The following is a 19743-nucleotide window of genomic DNA, read 5'->3' as shown; positions in this document are numbered from 1 at the left end:
TTTTTTTTTTGACTTGGCCAACGTGGAATTTTGCTGAACTACATGTTTGTAACAAGGGTCTATACTTTTTGTTTTCTCAATTGAGAGATAGGAAGAAAGGAAGAATAAAATGCAGATCTGAAAATAAAATTTCATTTAAAAAGAAAAAAAGCTTAAAGTTTTTTTTCTTTTTTTTTTTTATTGTAATAATTTTTTATTGAAAGAATACATGCCAGGATAATTTTTTACAACATTATTCCTTGCACTCACTTCTGTTCCGATTTTTCCCCTTTCTCCCTCCAAAAACTTAAAAGTTTAAAAGCAAAGAGATTTAAGTAGAGCAGTCCTGGAAATAACATGTTGAATTAACTTTAAAAAAAAAAAAAAAAAAAAAGCTGTACATAATAGAAATTTATATATTTACATATAAACTTTTCTGTTGTTATTTAAAAAAAAACTTACTCTATAGTCACATTGTCCCCCTTTATTTACTAGGTTAGTAATCCTGTTCAAAAAGGAAAGTTAGCCCAAAATGAATTTCCTAGATGTTCAATTACTTCTTCAAAGATCTATGGTATAAACTGATGGAAAATAAAGTAAAGGGAGGAAAATATAAATAAGGAATATACTAATATGAAAGTTAAAAATAAAAAAAAAACTTAAAATACTGAATACTGTAAAATTATAATGACCAGGGGCTCAAAGAAAAATTTTTTAAAAATCTATTTCTCTCCTTTTTGAAGAAGTAGGGGAGGTAAGAGTATACAATGTTTCATATGTTGTCAGATGGGACTGATGTATTAATTGGTTTTGTTGAACTTATTTTTTAAAAAATACTTTTAGACAGTGTCCAACAAAGCAATGTTATAACAACAAGCAGCAATAAAACACTATGATGGACAAGGCAACATTTCAGTAATTTAGAAAAGATTATGCTACATTTATGTTCCTTGCAAAGCTAAGTAAGCGGTACATTTATACAAAATATAATTTAATTTCTCAACTGGAGAAGTTTAAAGGGCTGAAGAAACAATGCTCTACTTTTTGAAAAATGAGTTGTTATTTGGAAGAACTTTAAGTCAAGAAATACTCATGTGCTCATTGAGAACTTGTACAAATATAGTTTTTTAAATGACAACAACTTCTAAATTAAATTATATATTTAGTGCTATTACTATCAGTATCTTTACAGAGACAAAAATAGCAATATATTTATTTGAAGGGAAAAATCTATATTTTACCAAAGGAAACAAGAAAAACAGGAATGAAAGAGGAAGAGCACTATAAAGATAGTGCTCTTCCTCTTTCATTCCTGTTTTAAAGAAGTTTAAAGAAACTATATAACAAGAAACAATAAGTAAATACAGTTTTTAAAAAACAATAGTCGATTAACAAAAGCAAAAGAGATGAATAAATTAAAGAGTAGAGAAGTAACATAGAACCTTGCTTTAGGAAAATCAACGTGACAGCTAAGTGAAGAATGAATGAACTGAAGTGAGGAGAAACTTGAAGCAGACAAAATCTAGCAAGCTATTCCAATAGTCCAAGTATGGGATGAAAAGTGATTTTACCAGGGTCCAGGCAGTGTTAGAGAAGTAGGCATCTTCTACAGATGCTGAGAGCTGAGGATGACTACAAGGTTGCTTGGGTCTCAACAACTGGGAAGTCAGGAAAAACTGTAGTAAAAAAGATAATGAATTCAGTTTTGCACATGCTGAGTTAAGATGTCTAAGTGGTGTTCTCAAAGGCTAAACCAGTATTGCATATACTCTAAAAAGTTCTATTGTGCTGAAAAGTACATAGAAACAAGCTATCTATTTTCCAAGGACCAATCCAATTAAACACTAAGCTCACCACCAGTACTTATTGATGAATTCTTTGTTCACAACCCAAAAAATGAAGCAAATTTAAAAATGGCCCTCACTCACATGTGGAGGAGACAAAATGGATGTATAAAGAACACAGAGTAGGTGTTAAGTAAAAATTAGAATCTTTAGACCATCTATTTGAATATTAAATTGGCTCTTGATCCCCTAAAAAACATGTTACTACAATGTTACAAGAGCTCCAAACATCCCCCTAAAGTCGCTCCCAGGAAAGTTGAACGAGGGAGGGAAAAAGGTAAGAAGGGAGAAGAGGAAAAGGGAGAAGAAAACGAAAGGAAGGTAAAAATTTCAAGCTTCAGTTTTTTTTTTAAGAACTGCCATTGTGAATTGTCATGTTCAATAAAAAAATAGCATATCATGATGAAATTTCTAATTACAATATCCTGTACTTTTATAAATCTCTCAGGCTAGTCTTCCACAACAGCCTATTTACAAATTCATATTCAAAATCTTTCCAGCCAGGTAGTGCCTGCCTTGCCAGTTTATCTTACTTGCAAGGCTTCTAAGAGCCCAGGAACATCTTCCCTTCACAACGAGGTATTTAAAAAACAAACAAACAAACAAAAAACCTCAATGACTTTAGTGGTTATCTTATAATTTTAACAATGATACAGGGATCCACTATAGTATACCATGGAAATCTAGCCACTCTGATTTGTCCAAATCCCTTAGTTGTCTTGGTCATCAAAACAATAACAACAACAAACAACATAAACCAACCCCACACCCCACCCACTTTTTCTAATCTGTTCTCATGCTAGATTCAGCTCTCCTTTTGAGTACTGATACTATCTCTAAGAGCTCCAGTACCTTAGAGGGCACATATGTTGCAGTGCCTACACTTCATGCAGTTATAAAGGCTTTTAAAAGGCCAGAAAGTAACCACTCTTTAAACATTTTGAGTTTTTAATGACAATTTCTGTTTTCACACTTCTTCAATTTCTGATTATATCTGTACCTCCTCTAATCAAACCTTGTATCAAGGGATAAAAAGGGAAAGGGAAAAAAAGTTTAGTAAAACTAACCAAGACAGTAAGAAAAAGGGCCAGATATGCAGATTTCCACATCCGTAATTCCCCAAATCCGCAAATAAAGAAGATTCACACTGTCATCTCTTCCCTAGGGGCTACTATCTTAGTGATTCTAATTACTTGGCATTCAATTCCATTTTTCTGTTCCAGCCACATATAACTCTATAATCATCATGGATAGTTTTGCTTACTTCCCTCAGCATCAGTTCATTTAAGTATATTACTAGGCTTTGCTCTCTTACAGCCCAGTAATATTTAATTATATATTACAACTTATTTAAACATTCTTGAATCAATAACCAATTATTTCTTTTCCAATTCTTTGATATTATAAAATGACATTTTAATAATACTTTATTTTCCCAAATACATGTAAAGATAGTTTTCAACATTCACCTTCGCAATACCTTGTGTTCCAAAATTTTCTCCCTTCCTTTCCCCTCCCCAAGACCTCAAGCAATCTATATAGGTTAAAACATATGCAATTCTTCTAAACATATTTCCATATTCATTATGCTGCACAAGAAACATCAGATCAAAAGAGGAAAAACACAAGAAAGAAAAAGAAACATGCAATTAACAAAAAACTATGCTTTTGATCCACAGTCAATCGCTAGTTCTCTCTCTGGCTGTGGATGGCATTTTTCATCTCCCAAAAGTAATATTCTTAATATGTTGATACCTATAAGATCTTTTTATGAAGTCTTATTTTGCACATATGCTAGCAGTGGAATCTCTTGGTAAAATGGGCATTTTAGTTAATGGAAGTAACATTAATGAAAGGAAAGCATGAATTTTCAATCTGGATAATAAAAACAAAAATTGATTAGGCTTCAAAATGAAATGTCTTTTGCCACTTACTTGGCCTCTGTGTATTTGTATTTTAAAAACCAACCAACCAACTACAGAGATAGCAAACAGCAAAAAAGACCATCAAAACTTGTGTCCAAATACCTTTCTCAAACTATTTTACTTTTCTGGTTCTTGCTTCCTCATATGCAAAACAGGGATAACAATCTCTACTCTATCCATTTAAGAAGACTGTTGTTCTTCAATTCTTTAGTCCTTCAGCACTTGTGAACCAGTGGACTATAATTATAGGCCATGGGGTTTCTGGGCAAGGAAACTGGAAGGGTTTGCTATTTCCTTCTCAATGGATTAAGGCAAACAAAAGTTAAGTGATTTGCCTGGGGTCACACAGTTAAAAAGGGATGAGGCCAAATTTGAACACAAGTCTTCTAAGAGTCCAGGCCTAGGTCTCTATCTATAGAGTTATTTCGCTGCCTACAATGACTTTTAAAAGCATACAAATTAAGGGAAGTACTTGGTGAACAGAACATTGCTACTTTAAGAAGTTATGGGAGGGGAGAATGACAAAGGAATAATGTATTATTTTTAGCTGTTTAAAAACTATTCCTTACCCCAACTTTATTTCCTATTAAAGGGCAATGGGTTAAATGGCACTTCATCTTGAGCCAGAGCACTTCAGTTAATTCCTGACCTTAAGTGGACCTTAATCCACTAAGTAAAATGTAATTACACTATCCCTAAAGTCCCTTCGATCTCTTAATTTCTATGACTTCCTCCTATTCCTTTACATATTGAAGATTGGAAAGCTAAAGTAGAATACTCTAAAATGAAACCATAAAACTATCATTTCATTTCTATCCCTTTTGGCTAAAGACATCTTAAAAACATCAATTCTATACTAAAGATTTTTCCCCCTACCTCTAGGCTTTGTCTCAAAATATTTAGCTGAAGTCACATGTTTTTCTGTACCTTGATCACCAAGTTAGAGAACCAGCTAAAGGCATAACTTCCCAAGTTTTGTCATCTCAAACTGCTATTCATTTAAATCCCTATGAAAATGAAAAATAAAGGATCACAGATTTAGAGCAGAAGGGGACAATTTAACAAATTGGAAAACTAGGACCAAAAGATTTTAATTAAGTGACTTGTCAACAATCACACAGCTATCAGCATTCAAAGGCAGGTTTATTAACTCTTTACATCACTACAGAGCAGAGAAAAATGGGGCATTATATTAAGACAGAATAATAATAATGTCCTGAACTCAAATTTATAAACAGACATCAAAACATTTTCACTGAAGTAATGCAACTACAGCCACATAAATGTCCATACTCCTTCATTCACCTACTTTTTGTGACCACTTCAAATCGTCATCCAACCATATGTCAACCTTTTACATTTTCAACAAGAGCCATTTCTTAAAAGAATATAAAATTATTCTTATCAAGGTTTTTCCTTAATGTTTCCCTTGTCAAATAAAAACAATCTTCCCTCCTTTACCAACCAGTTTTAATTTTAAAAAAAAGCTAAATCTCAGACACTATTATTAGTCTTGTCCATATATCTGCAATAATCACTAAATATTATGATTATTGTTTAGGAGAATGGTAACACCTATTATGAAATCACTTTATTTCTTTATTTACGATTTAGATTTTCTTGCTATCTCCAAGTTCCACATTTCATCTTATGCTCTTTTAATATTTATCTTGTTTTTTATTCCATTTGAATATTCCCTAATACATCAAATTGATTTTGGGGGTCCTGAAACTTCTCTCCTATTTTCAAAGAATCTTCCCTTGGTTCTGATTTTCTCCATACCCATCATTCTCCCTTTACTTTTCCTCATATTCAAGCCATTTTCTCTTCAAAATTTCAATGTTGATTTCATTTTAATGATTTAATTCATTCTTGTTACTGAAATAAAATCTAATGCCAGGGAAAAAATTTCTCAAAATCAAATCTAAACATTTTTGCTCAGTCTCCATTTAAAATGGTTTATTCTGTATTCTTCAAAATGTTCCTTAACTTGTATATTAATGACTTCACTATGTTTCTCCAATTATACCTTCATTTTTATCTTCTTCCTAAAAAACTGAATCTGACATTCTATGAATCTCAGCTTAACAAGTTTCCTAAGTAGCCCAAAAGACAAAGGTGTCAATATCCTCACAAGATAAAAATTAATGGGAAAAGTATCTTTGCATTTTTTTTTTAATTAAAGAATGTGCCTATCAGAAATGTTTGTACCAGCGCTATTTCTATTGACAAGAAACTGGAATCTGAGTAGATGCCCATCAGTTAGGAAATGGCTTAGTAAATTATGGTATATGGATGTAATGGAATATTATTGTTCTATAAGAAACAATAAGAATGATTTCAAAAAGGCCTGGAGAGACTTACATGAATTGATGCTAAGTGAAATGAGTAGAACCAAGAGAACCAAGATACACAGGAATAACAAAGATTATGTGATCATCAACTGCAATGGACTTGGCTCTTTTTAATAATGAGGCTATTCAGATCAATTCCAAATAAACTTGCTATGGAGAGAGCCATCTGCTTCCAGAGAGAAGACTATGGGGATTGGCTGTAGATCACAACTTGTATTTTCACCTTTTTGATTGCTGTTTGCTTGCTTTTTTTTTTCTCATTTTAAAAAATTTTAATCTGATTTTTCTTGTGCAGCATGACAAATGTAAAAATATATTTAGAAGAACACAGGTTTAACTTCAATTGGGTTACTTGATGTCTAGGGGATGGGGAGAGAGAAAATTTTGGAAAGAAAGGTTTTGCCCAAAGGTGAATGTTGAAAAACTATCTTTGCATGTATTTTGAAAGTAAAAGGATAATATGGAAAAAAATGTATCTGCCAAAAATCACAGTCAAAAATACTTTATTTTGTGAAGGAAGGATTCTGGGAAGATGCTGGAGTAGGTCAGTAAATTTTAAGCTCTCCAGATTTCCCTAACAAACAGAACAAATTTTTGCCTCAGAGTGGACAGGCAGGTGAAAAATTAAGAACAATTTGGGCAGAACAGGGGTCCCCCAACACAATCCAAAAAGATCTGAGGAAAGACCCAGGGTCAAGGGATTAACTTGTGTGAAGTGCCAGCTCCATAAAAATACCAAGTGGGGTGTTTAGCCCTGGGGTCGACCTGGGTTTGGCTGGAGTCTCAGCAGGAATTACAGAAACTTTCACCTCCCAGACTTCTCAAGGACTTCAAGTCAAGTCCAACTTCAACTGATTAGGAACACCAGGCCCAGGAGTGCTGCAGAGATGCTGCCCTGGGTGAAAGGGCACTAGCAAACTGTTAGTGCAGTAGCCATGGAGCAGAGATGCTATTGGCTTCAGGCACTTGCAGAAGGATGGAGCTTTTGGTTTGGAGTTGCAGGTCAGAAGGGAAGAAGCCAAAGGTGCCTCTAGTTTTACTTCTCTTACCCCATGTTTAGAGAGACTTATTACACTAATAGTTTAAAAAAAAAAAAAATGAACCAGCAAAGGGGAAAAAGCCCAACTATAGAAACTTACCATGGGAACAGGGAAGACAGGGGTTCATCTTCAAAGGAGGACAATTTAAAAAAAAAAAAAAAAAAGCTTTAACTTCAAAGAGTAACAGTAAAGGGCTGTCTTCCCAGAGAGAATTTATAAAAGAACTCAAAAAAAATTTAAAAATCAAATGAGAGACACTGAGGAAAAACTAAAATTAAAAATTAAAACCATCCAATAAAAACAAGATTATGAAAGATTAACTAACTGGAAAAGGAGATATAGAGTGATAAAGAGAAAAATAAGTCTTTGAAAATTAGAACTGGGCAAGGGGAAGGAAGTGAAGTTATAAGAGACCAAGAAATAACAAAATAGAATATAAAAAATGAAATAACACAATAATAACTGAGCTACCTGAAAGCTGTGATCAAAAAAAAGAACCTCAATACAATAATTCAAGAAATAATCCAAGAAAATTGTCCTGGAGTGATGGAACATGACCGCAAAGTAGAAATAGGAAAAATCCACCCACCACTGTAAAGAAATCCTTTGTGAAAAATACACAAAAATATTATTCTCAACTTTCAAAAACTCAACATCAAAGAGAAAATTTTTCAAAAAATAAGAAAAAAATTCAAATACACTGGAGCTACAGTTAAAATTATGCAGTACTTATTAGCAGTCACTATGAAAGACCACAAGTCCTGGAATCATATATACCCACAATCAAAAGATCTAGGCCTGCATTCCAGAATATCATATCCAGCAAAATTATCCATGATAGTAAATGGGAAAAGGGAGAGAGGGAAGGACATTCAACAAACTTGCAGATTTTCAGGGCTTTCTTTCAAACAAATATGATGAACTAAATAGAAAATTTAAGATATAAGAACAAATATCAAAGATCAATTTCAAAGAACTTAGCATGGACAAATTGTTTATGTTTTTTACCCAGAAATGTATACCATATGTTTAAAATGACATCACCAATTGGGTAGGCTCAAAAGAAAAATTGGGGCAGAGTTGAATATGATGTGACTCTAAAAAGTAAAACTACTTAGGAAAAAGTAAAAATAGCAATTATATTATACAAATGAGGCGCAGAGGAAGAATAGACACAGGCATTAGAAAGAGGAATGGGTTATATAGGCAATACTACATAAATACCATGATGGGCATAGCACCCTACAAAATCTATAAAGAAATAAAGGGATAGGGATGGGAAGAGAGGGAAGAAAAGGGTGGGAGAAGACAAGGTAGGAGTAGCCGGTGGGGTTAAGTAGCAAGGCAAGCTTAGGAGCAGAATTAAAGTAGAAGAGTTACCAGGGATAGGAAAGAAGAGATATATACAAGAGATATATGTACAACAAAAAGCAGGACTCATTAGAAAAAAAAAAAAGTATGGCTAATAATCACTGATTTTAGACAAAGTCAAACGTAAAGACTCAATCAAGAGAGAAATCTTTATTAAATGTTGGCCATACTAATATTATTTTAGATGCATGTGTACATATAGGTAAATGCAAATGGATACGTGTCTGAGAATATGTAGTTATATATGGATATTGCTCTATGTGTGTACAGAGTTAAATGTACATGAGTGTTAGTCTGGGGGTAGGTGTGAATATGTGTACATGTGTATATGTATATATAAATATATCTGTGCTTAACTATAACTTGCTTGGGAAAGGTGGAGGGAAGGAGATGAAAAGGGGAAAAAAATAAAGTAAAAAAGTACACAGCAGAAAATTAAAAAACAACCTACAAGGAAGTAAAGAAAAGATGGACACTCATGAATATAATTTCTTCCATTATTATATATCCTTTCTTGAACTGGAAATTTGTTTTTATATATTTTAAATCTTCCCTGATGTTCTATTGGGTACATGACAATGTTCTATTTTGTTCTATTATCCTTTTCTATATTTTTTCTTATTCTTTTTTTTTAAATAAAAAAATTTTAAAAGAGACATGTGAAGGAAATTGTAAATATTGGTGAAAGACAATATAAGTAGCATTTCCTTTTTTAAAATAAAATAAGGTAATCCTTTATAATTAATGAGGAAATTAATTTTTTCCTCTGATTTTTCTTCTTTGGATATATGCACTATGCTAAGGAGTTTAGTTGACCACTGTGATAGGCTTAACTAGAAAGTGACTAAAATTTAAGAAGAATAATTAAATAAATAAGATACCTTAAAGTCATCTACTATATGTAATAGAAATTTTATCTAAATGTTATTCTTTAAGGCAGAAGTATCATAAGCACTTCCCTAAAGAAATCAGATTAAAATATCATCGAAAAATATTTAACAAAATAAATAAAAATACAATGAAACAAACAAGACTACATTTTATAACTAATATGCAGTCCAATGGGATCCTTATGCATGGTTCAGTGGCTCTCCTTTCCATTTAAGTTTGACTACTGTTCGAAGGGATGGAAAACACTTATGGAATCTCTAGGTTCAAAGGATTTTCAGATATGAAAATAACATTCTACATTCTTATACATTACTTTTAACTCTTTAGGACTAAAAGTGCTGGCAGAACAAAAACTATTAAAATACACAATCCTGCTGTGCATTTAATCAAAGGAATTATGAAACCAGCCAGTCTTGTATTTGAATAATTAAAATATTTATTCTTTTTCCCCTTCATCAAATCACAAAAAAGAAAGCATTCAAGATGCACAGAAACTTTCTAGAACTGAGACACTAAGAGAAGCTATAATGCAGTACTATATGATAATAAAAATATCAACTGGTTTCAACATATGTGAGGGAAATTTTTTTTACAATGTCAGTTGTGGGTAGTCCAGGAAAATACATATAAAGTTCAAGCCATTCTCCAACTGATAAATGGTCAAAGGATATGAACAATTTTCAGATGAAGAAATTGAAACTATTTGTAGTCACATGAAAAGATGCTCCAAATCACTACTGATCAGAGAAATGGAAATTAAAACAATTCTGAGATACCACTACACTACTATCAGATTGGCTAAACTGACAGAAAAAGATAATGACAAATGTTGGAGGGGATGTGGGAAAACTGGGACACTGATATATTGTTGGTGAAACTGTGAATGGATCCAACCATACTGGAGAGCAGTTTGTAACTATGCTCAAAAAATTATCAAACTGTGCATATCCTTTGACCCTGCAGTGTTCCTACTGGGATTGTATCCCAAAGAGATCTTAAAGGAGGGAAAGGGACCCACATGTGCAAAAATATTTGTGGGACTCCTCTTTGTAGTGGCAAGAAACTGGAAACTGAGTGGATGCTCATCAATTGAAGAATGCCTTAATAAATTATGGAATATTATTGTTCTGTAAGAAACAACCAGCAGGATGATTTCAGAGAGGCTTGGAGAGGCCTATGTGAACTGATGCTAAGTGAAATGAGCAGAACCAAACACAACATTATACATGGGAACAAGACTATACAACTATCAATTCTGATGGATGTGGCTCTCTTCAACAATGAAAGGATTCAAACCAGTTCCACTTGCTCAGTGATGAAGAGAGCCATCTATACCCAGAGAGAGGACTGTAAGAACTGAACGTGGATCACAACATAACATTTTCATTCTTTTTGTTGTTGTTCATTTTCATTTTGTTTTCTTTCTCAGTTTTTCTTTTTCTTCCTTCTTGATCTGATTTTTCTTGTCAGCAAAATAACTGTATAAATATGTATACATATATTAGATCTAACATGTATTTCAACATATTTAACATGTATTGAACTACCTGAACTAGTTAGGGGAGGGGATGTAGGGAAGGAGGGGAAAATTTGGAATAAAAGATTTTGCAAGAATCAATGTTGGAAAAATTACCCATGCATATGCTTTGTAAATAAAAAAAGAAAGAAAAAAGAAGAAAATACACTTATAAAGTACAGAGATTACTTTAAAAGGTTTCCCTGATATCCAAGAGCTTTTTTTTTTTGGGGGGGGGGGGGGGGGGGGGGGGAGAGTTGAGGAGAAAGTTTCTCAGATAATGGCAAAGTAATGGCATCATAAAAATGTTAATGAAACATACATACAAAAGAAAGCAAAAGAAAATTCAGCAGAGCACATAGAAAAGCAAGTGTTATTAGAACTACCACAGTATGTCATATATAATCCCCCTTTTCTGGTTTATGTGGATATACGTTCATGCTTCTTGTGTTTGTCAAGTTCAGAAGAAAAAAAACTTTTTTTGTTGTTGTTTGCTGAGGTAATTGGGGTTAAGTGACTTGCCCAGTGTCACACAACCAGAAAGTGTTAAGGCCAAATTTGAACTTAGCTCCTCCTGATTTCAGGGCTGGAGATCTATCCACTCCACCAACTAGCTGCTCCAGAAAATACTTTTAAAAAAAAGTTTACTTGGTATAGAGAGGAGAGTCATGATTAGTAACTGTGACATCTTATTAATAAAGAAAAATAAAAATCATAGAGAAAAGAAATGTAGATGGAGAAGACCAAATGTTTCCATTTTTAAAAAGAAAAGATTGAAGACCTTTGACTTCTGGAAAAATTCTACAATGTATTTACAAAACAATGTACAAAAGAATTGTTGAGTAGAAACAGCCAGCATGGTTTCATCAAGAACAAGCCAAACAATGGCATTTTTAAGTTCCTTGCCCTGGTAGAATAGAAGAGAGCTAAAAGATGCCTAAATTTTAGCAAAGCAATTATTATTATCTTTTATTATTAGGGGACAAAAAAATGAGAGCTAGATAATCGTTGTCCTTTGTATTCAAAGAGGACCAAAAATAACATGACTATGTCAGGGTCAAGATGCAGCATCTGATTCTGGTTAATCATCAATATAAGCTTGGAAGGCTTTACACCACAGGTCACTCACAAATAGACCAAAAGAATATTTAGGGGGAAATGATTATAAATGTTCACATCTCGGGTTCTTTTTGAGCTACCCTAATTCTACTTTGCTCATAAAGCACAGGGCTTCTTTGATACGGGCATGCCATGATGGGGTGGGAGGTCCTATAAAGGTGTTTCCCATGAGAGTGTCCTGCCATGGCTGTAGAGGGCCGGAACTTTAGAAGTATACTTGAAATAAGGATACTCACAACTTAACTGGGGGGAATTGATGGAGGGGATGATGGTTCTCTAATATACATATACTTAGTACTTTAGCATGGTGATGTAATGATTCTCTAGTTCACACATAATTAGTATGCTGTAATGATGTAATTATAATAGTGTATTTAAGGGCTGAAAAGGACTGGAAATGAAACATTCCATCTTTGACCAGCCTCATAGTGGCTGTCCTGCCTCCTTCACCCCTCCAATGAAGACCAAGGACTCAAGCTGATCCTGAGGTCCTCCAGAAAGCTAGCCCAAACATTACACAGGGCTCTTGAGTATGTGCCTTATGTGGGATGAGACAAACATTTACATTTTCATCCTTCTGATAATTCCCCAAATCAGTTTATCTAGATAAAATCAAGAAAATCATGGCCTGCAGAGTGACAATGTCACACACAATGATCAAAATTATTCCTACATGACATACCATGTATATCTGACTCTGGTGTAGAAACATGGTATGGAATGATATGTCACTACTCTGATCATAATCCAGAGGTAAAAAACCTAACATCTCTGCAATTTTTACTGTGGGACATTAAGTCACTTAGACCTTGGTGTACTCATTTTTTTGTAAAATAAGGAGATGGTAAATACTTAAATTAAATCTAAGGCTCATTGTAATTATTAAAATCTTATAATTCAGTAAGAACTAGACATGTTTTCTAATCCTCATAACCTCTCAAATCTCTCCATAACAAAAACTATGTACCAAAGATAAAGCAATTTCAGTTGGGTCCAAGACAAAGATTAAACACACAAATAGAAACTTATATTCACTTTAATGACTTCTACTCAGTACTGACTCCACCTCCTTTTCCAATAGCAGCAAATCTGCCTTAGCAAACTCAAGCATATGACACAAGACGCAATCCCATAGTTCTTTCTAGTACCATAAAGATCTTGGCTTTAGGCTACACAGTAGCAGACAGACCATCAAAAGCAAAAGCCTGTTAGGGACCTGAAAGAGATGATAATAGAACTAAAGTAGACAACCCCTCAACACAAACCAGTAAGGCTCTGAACTGCCAGAGCCAGAGTAGATAACCACAAAGATCTAACACAGTAGCTCTCTGAATTGGGTTGTTTTGAGTGTCTCTGCTGTGAGGACTGCTTTCCACCTTTGATGTCTACTTGATCCACCTAACTTACCAATAACTCCACACACAGTGATCACACTGCAACAAACCATTTCCACAGATGGACTAAATAAACAAGGTTAAGGGTAACCAAGTGGTCTCCAACCTTATGATGAGCAAGGGGGGTGTCTACACCCCAGGCATGTGAAGACTTCCCTGGTGGAATGGGCAAATGAGAACAATCTGTTCCAAAAAGCCACAAAGGCAGGTGAAACAGGTGTTCACAGCTTAGAGCTTGGTTATACATCAAAGAAGCCAAAGTCATCTACTGCATCCCAAGCCATTATCAATCATCTTGATTTTGTCCTACCACTGCACAGTGATGATTCTGAAAGAGAAAGTGAGGCTGACAACTCCATGAAACTCCTTACATCTAATTTATGCACAAATCAAAAGACATCACCTGTGCTATTTTGCCAGTTCTACCTATCTCGGTGAGTGACAAAACATCAGATGCAGTTATACTAGGAGCTGTGGTGACAACCTTGCATACAAATAGTCCAGGCCATAGGGGGTTTCTCCTACTGGAAACAAAGCAACAGTGGGATTCAGTAGTCCCATACTGCTCACCTTGGAGGGAGGAGCTAGAAAAGCTGCTCTGATTACCAAGGCAGACAATATCTCACCCTGCAGTCAAAACCAGAAGAAACATGAGGTGTGCAAAGTTAAGAGAATCTACCGCAAATGTTCATGTTCATACAGACCATTTGTGCCTGACCTGTGGCAGAGAATTCCAATCCTAAACTCACAGGCCACAGTCAGACAACTGTAACTTGATCCTAACACAGAGATATTATTTGGTCTTCTTCAAAAACGAAGGACAATAACCATCTTACATCAGCTTTCTGAAATGATAATACTAGTCCAGAAAACTGAGGAACAAGAGAGTGGGACAGAACAGAAAGGTGGAAAATGGGGAGGTATATCACTCCACTAAGTCTAAGAAAAAAACATCCAGTTGGTACCAGTTCTGTACACCCAAAAGTCACTTGGAACAGAGATGTAGATTGGTAAACTGTGAAATTACCCAGCATGAGAGGAGGCTGAAAGACTCCTGAGATCCAGCCCCTAAGGAAAATACCATCAGAGGAGAGTCAGAAAATAAAGGAAACAACTGGGGGGGGGGGGGGGGGGGGGGGGGGGAAGAGAGAGAAGCAGGGACACTGAAATTACCAAAGATTTCAGGAAGAAAACACAAAGACTTTGAACATAAGTAGATAAATCATCAGAGAAAAAATTAACAACAACAAAATATATATATATGGTTTCCAGATCTAGCAAATGAGCTCCAGTATTTATAAATAAATACTGTAACATAAAATGATCCAAAACTTGATGAGACAGTGAGGAATCTAAGGACATGGAACCAAAACAAGTTGTTCTTAAGTGGTTGGTATGAGAGTAGGATATATGGCTTACATGGGAAAAATAAAGGTCAAAATAGAAAAACTGGAATCTGCAATGTGGTTCATTCATGGCCAAATTTTTTGTGATGCCTTTTGGGGTTTTCTAAAAATCCTGGGGTGGTTTACCTTTTCCTTCTCCAGCTCATTTTACAGATAAGGAACCTGAGATAAACTGCGTTAAGTGATTTGCCCAGGGTCAAACTACTATAGTAAATATCTGGGGCTAGATGTAAATTCAGTATGATTAGTCTTCCTGACTCCAAGTCTGGCACTCTATCCAAATGCTTTATCTAGTTGCCACAAAAATAGACAAAATAGAGAATATTAACTGGAAATGCAAATACAAAGAAGTGAAGGACAATCTAGAATAAAAGAAACAAAGAACAATAGCATTAAAAGAAAATAAGCCCATTATACAAGCCAAACATATTGATCTCAAATATAGGATGAAAAGAAACAGCCTAAGGATAACAGGTCTCTTGAAAGAATTGTCGGGTCAATAAACTGTAACACAATGTAGGAGATAAAAGAGGAAAATGGACCAGAATTTCTGAACATTGAAAGTTAAATACTAAATTAAATACTAATTGGAATAAATCACCTCCAGAAAAAAACCCAAAGCTCCAAACTTACATGATGAATTGAACATTTCGATTCAGAATTAAAAAGCTCTGCAAACAATCAAGAGAAATACTTTAAAATATAAAGGAAAGGGAATTTTTAAAGAGCAAGACTATTTTGAACTCACCAGACAACACAAATATGTTCCAAAGAGCAAAGAAGCTCAGGAAACAGCCTAGGGTGACCTATCTTGCAAATCTGAACTTAACCATAAATAAAAAAACGATGGACTTAATAATAAAGAGGCAAATTAAACATTTTTAGGAAGAAAACCAGAACTCAAGAGATTACTTGATATTCAAATTCCTTCAGAAATGCAAGAGTGAATATATGCCACAATCTGACAGCAGTGACAGCAGTGAAATCAGTAGACTCCTTCTCTAAGTGTATTGCCAGCAAAGTGAAGGACGCAAAGTAGTACAGTAGAAAAAAACAATTAAGAGTCCAGATTGGGACATTAATGAAAGAATCTAAAGAAACCCTGCTTAACAGATAAATCAAGTGTTTTGTGGGACTACATTAAGAATATGCGATGTGTCAGACTCAAATCAAGGGATTGCAATGAGGGGAAGGTAAATTCTGGCTTACAAAAAGAAATGACAAAAGGGGAGAGGTGTAGAAGAAGGAAAAGAGAAGGGATGATTAAAAGTGAAGGAAAGGAAACAGGCTTGCCTTTGGCGGTGGGAGAGAGTTCCACTGAAGAATGCTTCTTTAGGTAAAAAGAAATAGTCTAATGAAGAGAAATGGAGACTGAGTTCAAGGGTGATCTGCCAGATTTAGTACTTGAAAAATCTACTCCTTTCAGCTCTACAAGGGGGCAGTACACACTCCTGTTTGCCAACTGAGACCTGAGAGAATGGGCGAGCCAGATTTGGGAGAAGTATTTGAAACAAATAGGGAAAGGGGGGAGAGAAGTAATCAGAGGAGGGTATAAATCACTGGTAGACTTCATAATCAAGGATATGGTGGGAGGGAAGGAACCATAGAACAGTGTTTTCAAGGAAGCAACAAAATAAATTGCATTGTTCTGGGAGTGAAACACAATAGAAAAGAGGACGACTTCAAGTGTCAAACTGTATAAGGCAGTAAAACTTGCCTGGAGTAGAGAACCTAGAAAGGATACGCTGAAAATTTTGATTGCATGAAGAATACAGGAGAGAAAAGACTAGATATTTATAGGGATGATGAATAAGAAAATAAAAGTATAGAGTAGACAGAAAGGATGGATAATGAAGAGAATAAAATTCTTCTTAGAAAGGGGAACAAAAAATGAAAACTTAAAAACTAATGAACAGGATTAGTTTAAGAGAGAATGGGGGAATCTACTTGACAGAGGAAAAAAGTACAAAACTAGATAAAAGCAGGAAAGAAAAAGGAACTAATGAGCAAAATCCCAAAAGGAAAGAAAGGAGTAAAATACAAAGAGAGGAATCAGAGGTGAGGTGAAAAACCAGTGGGCACAGGGCCACAATAAAAAATATTAAAGTAACCAAATGACTGTGTAAACAACATAGCATTGTTTTATAACAGAAGGGGGGGAAAAAATCCTAATTTGAAAAAAACACAAATATTAAAGTCAAAAGTGAAGAATAGAGAAACATTATCTCTCAATCAAAAGTGAATGGATTAAACAAAAAAATTACAAGACTATAAGAAAACAAAACTATAATCTGAAGAAACATTTTAAAAACAAAAACATACACAAGATAAAAATGGGGTGATGGAGAAATTTTTTTTTATTATGAATCAAGTGAATACAAAAATACTGGAGTTACTATTACACTATTTGACAAAGCAAAAACAAATTTTCCAAAAAATAAAAAGGACACACAGACGAGATCACTATCAATAATAAATACCCTAAGTGCTGTAGCATCCAAATTCACAAAATAAATATTATGAGCTATAAGACATAGCAACATAAATAGTGACAGGAGATGTCAATATTTTCCCTCAATTCTGGTATGTCTAATAGAAAGATAAACAAAAAGGAAAATAAAGAACTGAACAAATTCCTGAAGAAATTAGAATTAAAAGACTTTTGGTACATTCTAAATGGGACAATACAAGAAAGCATATATTCTTCAACACAGCAACTCTTACTTAAAAAAAAAAAAACCACTATATAGGAGGACACAGAGATAGAACAAACAAATGTAAAAAAAAAAAGCAGAAATAGTTAATAATGTATTCTTTAAATACAATACTGCAATAAAAGTTGTGCTTGGTTAAGGGATCACAAACAAAAACAATAGACTTAAATAGAGATCTAACAATGAAACTCTAAACAAGGAGTGGGGATTTAAAAAGATAGAAAACCAAATCAATAAAATAGCAACAGGCAAGGTGAAATCACATCTATACCAGATTAAATAAATGAATGAGAACAAATTATATACACAATTATATGTTACCAAAAACTGAGAACATAAAAATAGAGGAATACCTTCAAAATCATAAAATAACCAAACTAAGAGACCACCAAATAGGGATCTTAAGTAGCCCAATATCAAAAAAATAATAGATTTAAATGTATTTTAATTTTTAAATATTAAATTTTAATATTAAATTAAATACCTGTAAAATGACTGTCAAAGGGAAAAACAAAGAAACAACAAAAAAAACCTTTTTGATTCTAATGGATTCATAGGAGAATTCTATCAAACTCTGAACAAACAATTATCACCTATATTTTATAAATTATTCTAATGTGAAATGAGATAAATATACTAATACTTAAGACAGAAATATATAACAAAGAAAAACTCAGGCCAAAATCATTAATGTAGCACCTGTCTAAAACCAAAAACTTTAATTATAGATACTAGAAACCTTTTCCATTAAATATGAGAGCAAAGCAAAGATGCCCCCTCTTTTCATTATTATTCTATATACTTGTGGGAATGCTAGAAACTAAGATAAAAGAATGTTAGGTGGTGCAAGGTCTGGAGTCAGAATATCAAAGTTTAAATCTGGCCCTATACATCAGTTATTTAGTCCTAGCCACTTCACTTAAGACCTCTATTTGCCTCAGTTTCCTCATTTTGTAAAATGGAGATAATAGCACCTACCTCTAAAAGCTGTTGTGAGGATCAAATGATGTTCCTGGCACATAGTAAGCATAAACAGTATAGTTAACTATTATTAACATTATTATTATCAAGAAATTAAAGGAATAAAAATAGGCAAGAAAGAGAGAAAACTATTCCATTTGCTGATGATATGATAGTTTACTTGGAAAATCTTTAGGAATAAGCAGGCACTAATCGAGATAATAGCTTTAGGAAAATCCTTAGGAATAAACAAAGATACTAATTGAGACAATAACTTCAGTCTAGTTGTAGGCTATAAAATAAATCCTCAAAATTCAACTGCATTTCCATATAAAAAAAACACACAAGCAATAATAGAAGGAAAATCATATTCCAAATAATTATAAAAGGCATAAAATAACTAAGGATCAATCTCTCAAAAGCACACAAAAAAACTTGTATAGATTAAATTACAAAAATACTTCTCAAAGAAATAAAGAACGTTATAAACAGCCCAAAGAATTTTCAGTCCTCACAGCTAGAAGTTATTTCCCACATGACCATGGCTAAGACTTGCCAACATAATAAAATTAATACCAAAATTAATTTATGCTTTTCATGTTATGTTGACCAAATTGTCACTGGAATAAAGAACTTGATAAAATGAAAAAATTCATTTTGAAAAACAAAATATTTAGAATAGCAAAAAAAAATTATTAAAAGTAGGGACATAAGAGAGAACAGTGCTTCCAGATTTAAAAATATATTATGACAGAGGCAACTAGGTGGCACAATGGATAAAGCAACAGCCCTGAAGTCAGGAGGACCTGAGTTCAAATTTGATCTTAGACACTTAACACTTCGCAGCTGTGTGACCGTGGGCAAATCACTTAATTCCAACTGCCTCAGCCAAAAAAAAAAAAAAAAAAAAAATTATAACAGCAGTCATCAAAACCATCTTACAAATAGAGAAAAAAAAAATCAATGAAATACACTACACAAGGAAGAATTAAATAATACTGTTTGATAAAATGTAAAAGGAAAAAATTCTTATCTTTGTATCAAATTTCTCTGATAAGATTTTGTTATCTAAGATATATCAACTGTCTGTATATACATGTACATATATGTTCACACAGAAATATATGCATATGTACATGACTAATAGCCATTCTCCAATAGATAAGTAGCTAAAGGTTCTCCCAAGAACTGTAAAATATTACCAACCATATGAAAGAATACTCAAAATCA

At 33.7% G+C, this 19743-nt stretch overlaps 1 protein-coding gene across 5 annotated transcripts in view; it reads right to left on the bottom strand.

Annotated features, from left to right (window-relative positions):
- Positions 1 to 19743, bottom strand: part of GATAD2A (GATA zinc finger domain containing 2A) — a 215661-nt gene that overhangs the window by 144605 nt on the left and 51313 nt on the right. Inside the window, exon 2 of one of the 5 annotated variants that reach the window (XM_031947914.1) lies at positions 1551 to 1655. The exons of 3 other annotated variants lie outside the window; for them this stretch is intronic. The gene's annotated coding sequence lies outside the window, so the exon portion shown is untranslated. Of the gene's footprint in view, positions 1 to 1550; positions 2081 to 19743 lie in introns of those variants that run through there. One more of the 5 variants, XM_031947915.1, reaches the window with a different exon arrangement.

This window comes from Sarcophilus harrisii, chromosome 1 (assembly GCF_902635505.1).
Source record: "Sarcophilus harrisii chromosome 1, mSarHar1.11, whole genome shotgun sequence".
Taxonomy (NCBI): Eukaryota; Metazoa; Chordata; class Mammalia; order Dasyuromorphia; family Dasyuridae; genus Sarcophilus; species Sarcophilus harrisii.
This window is presented reverse-complemented; position numbering and strand designations above follow the sequence as displayed.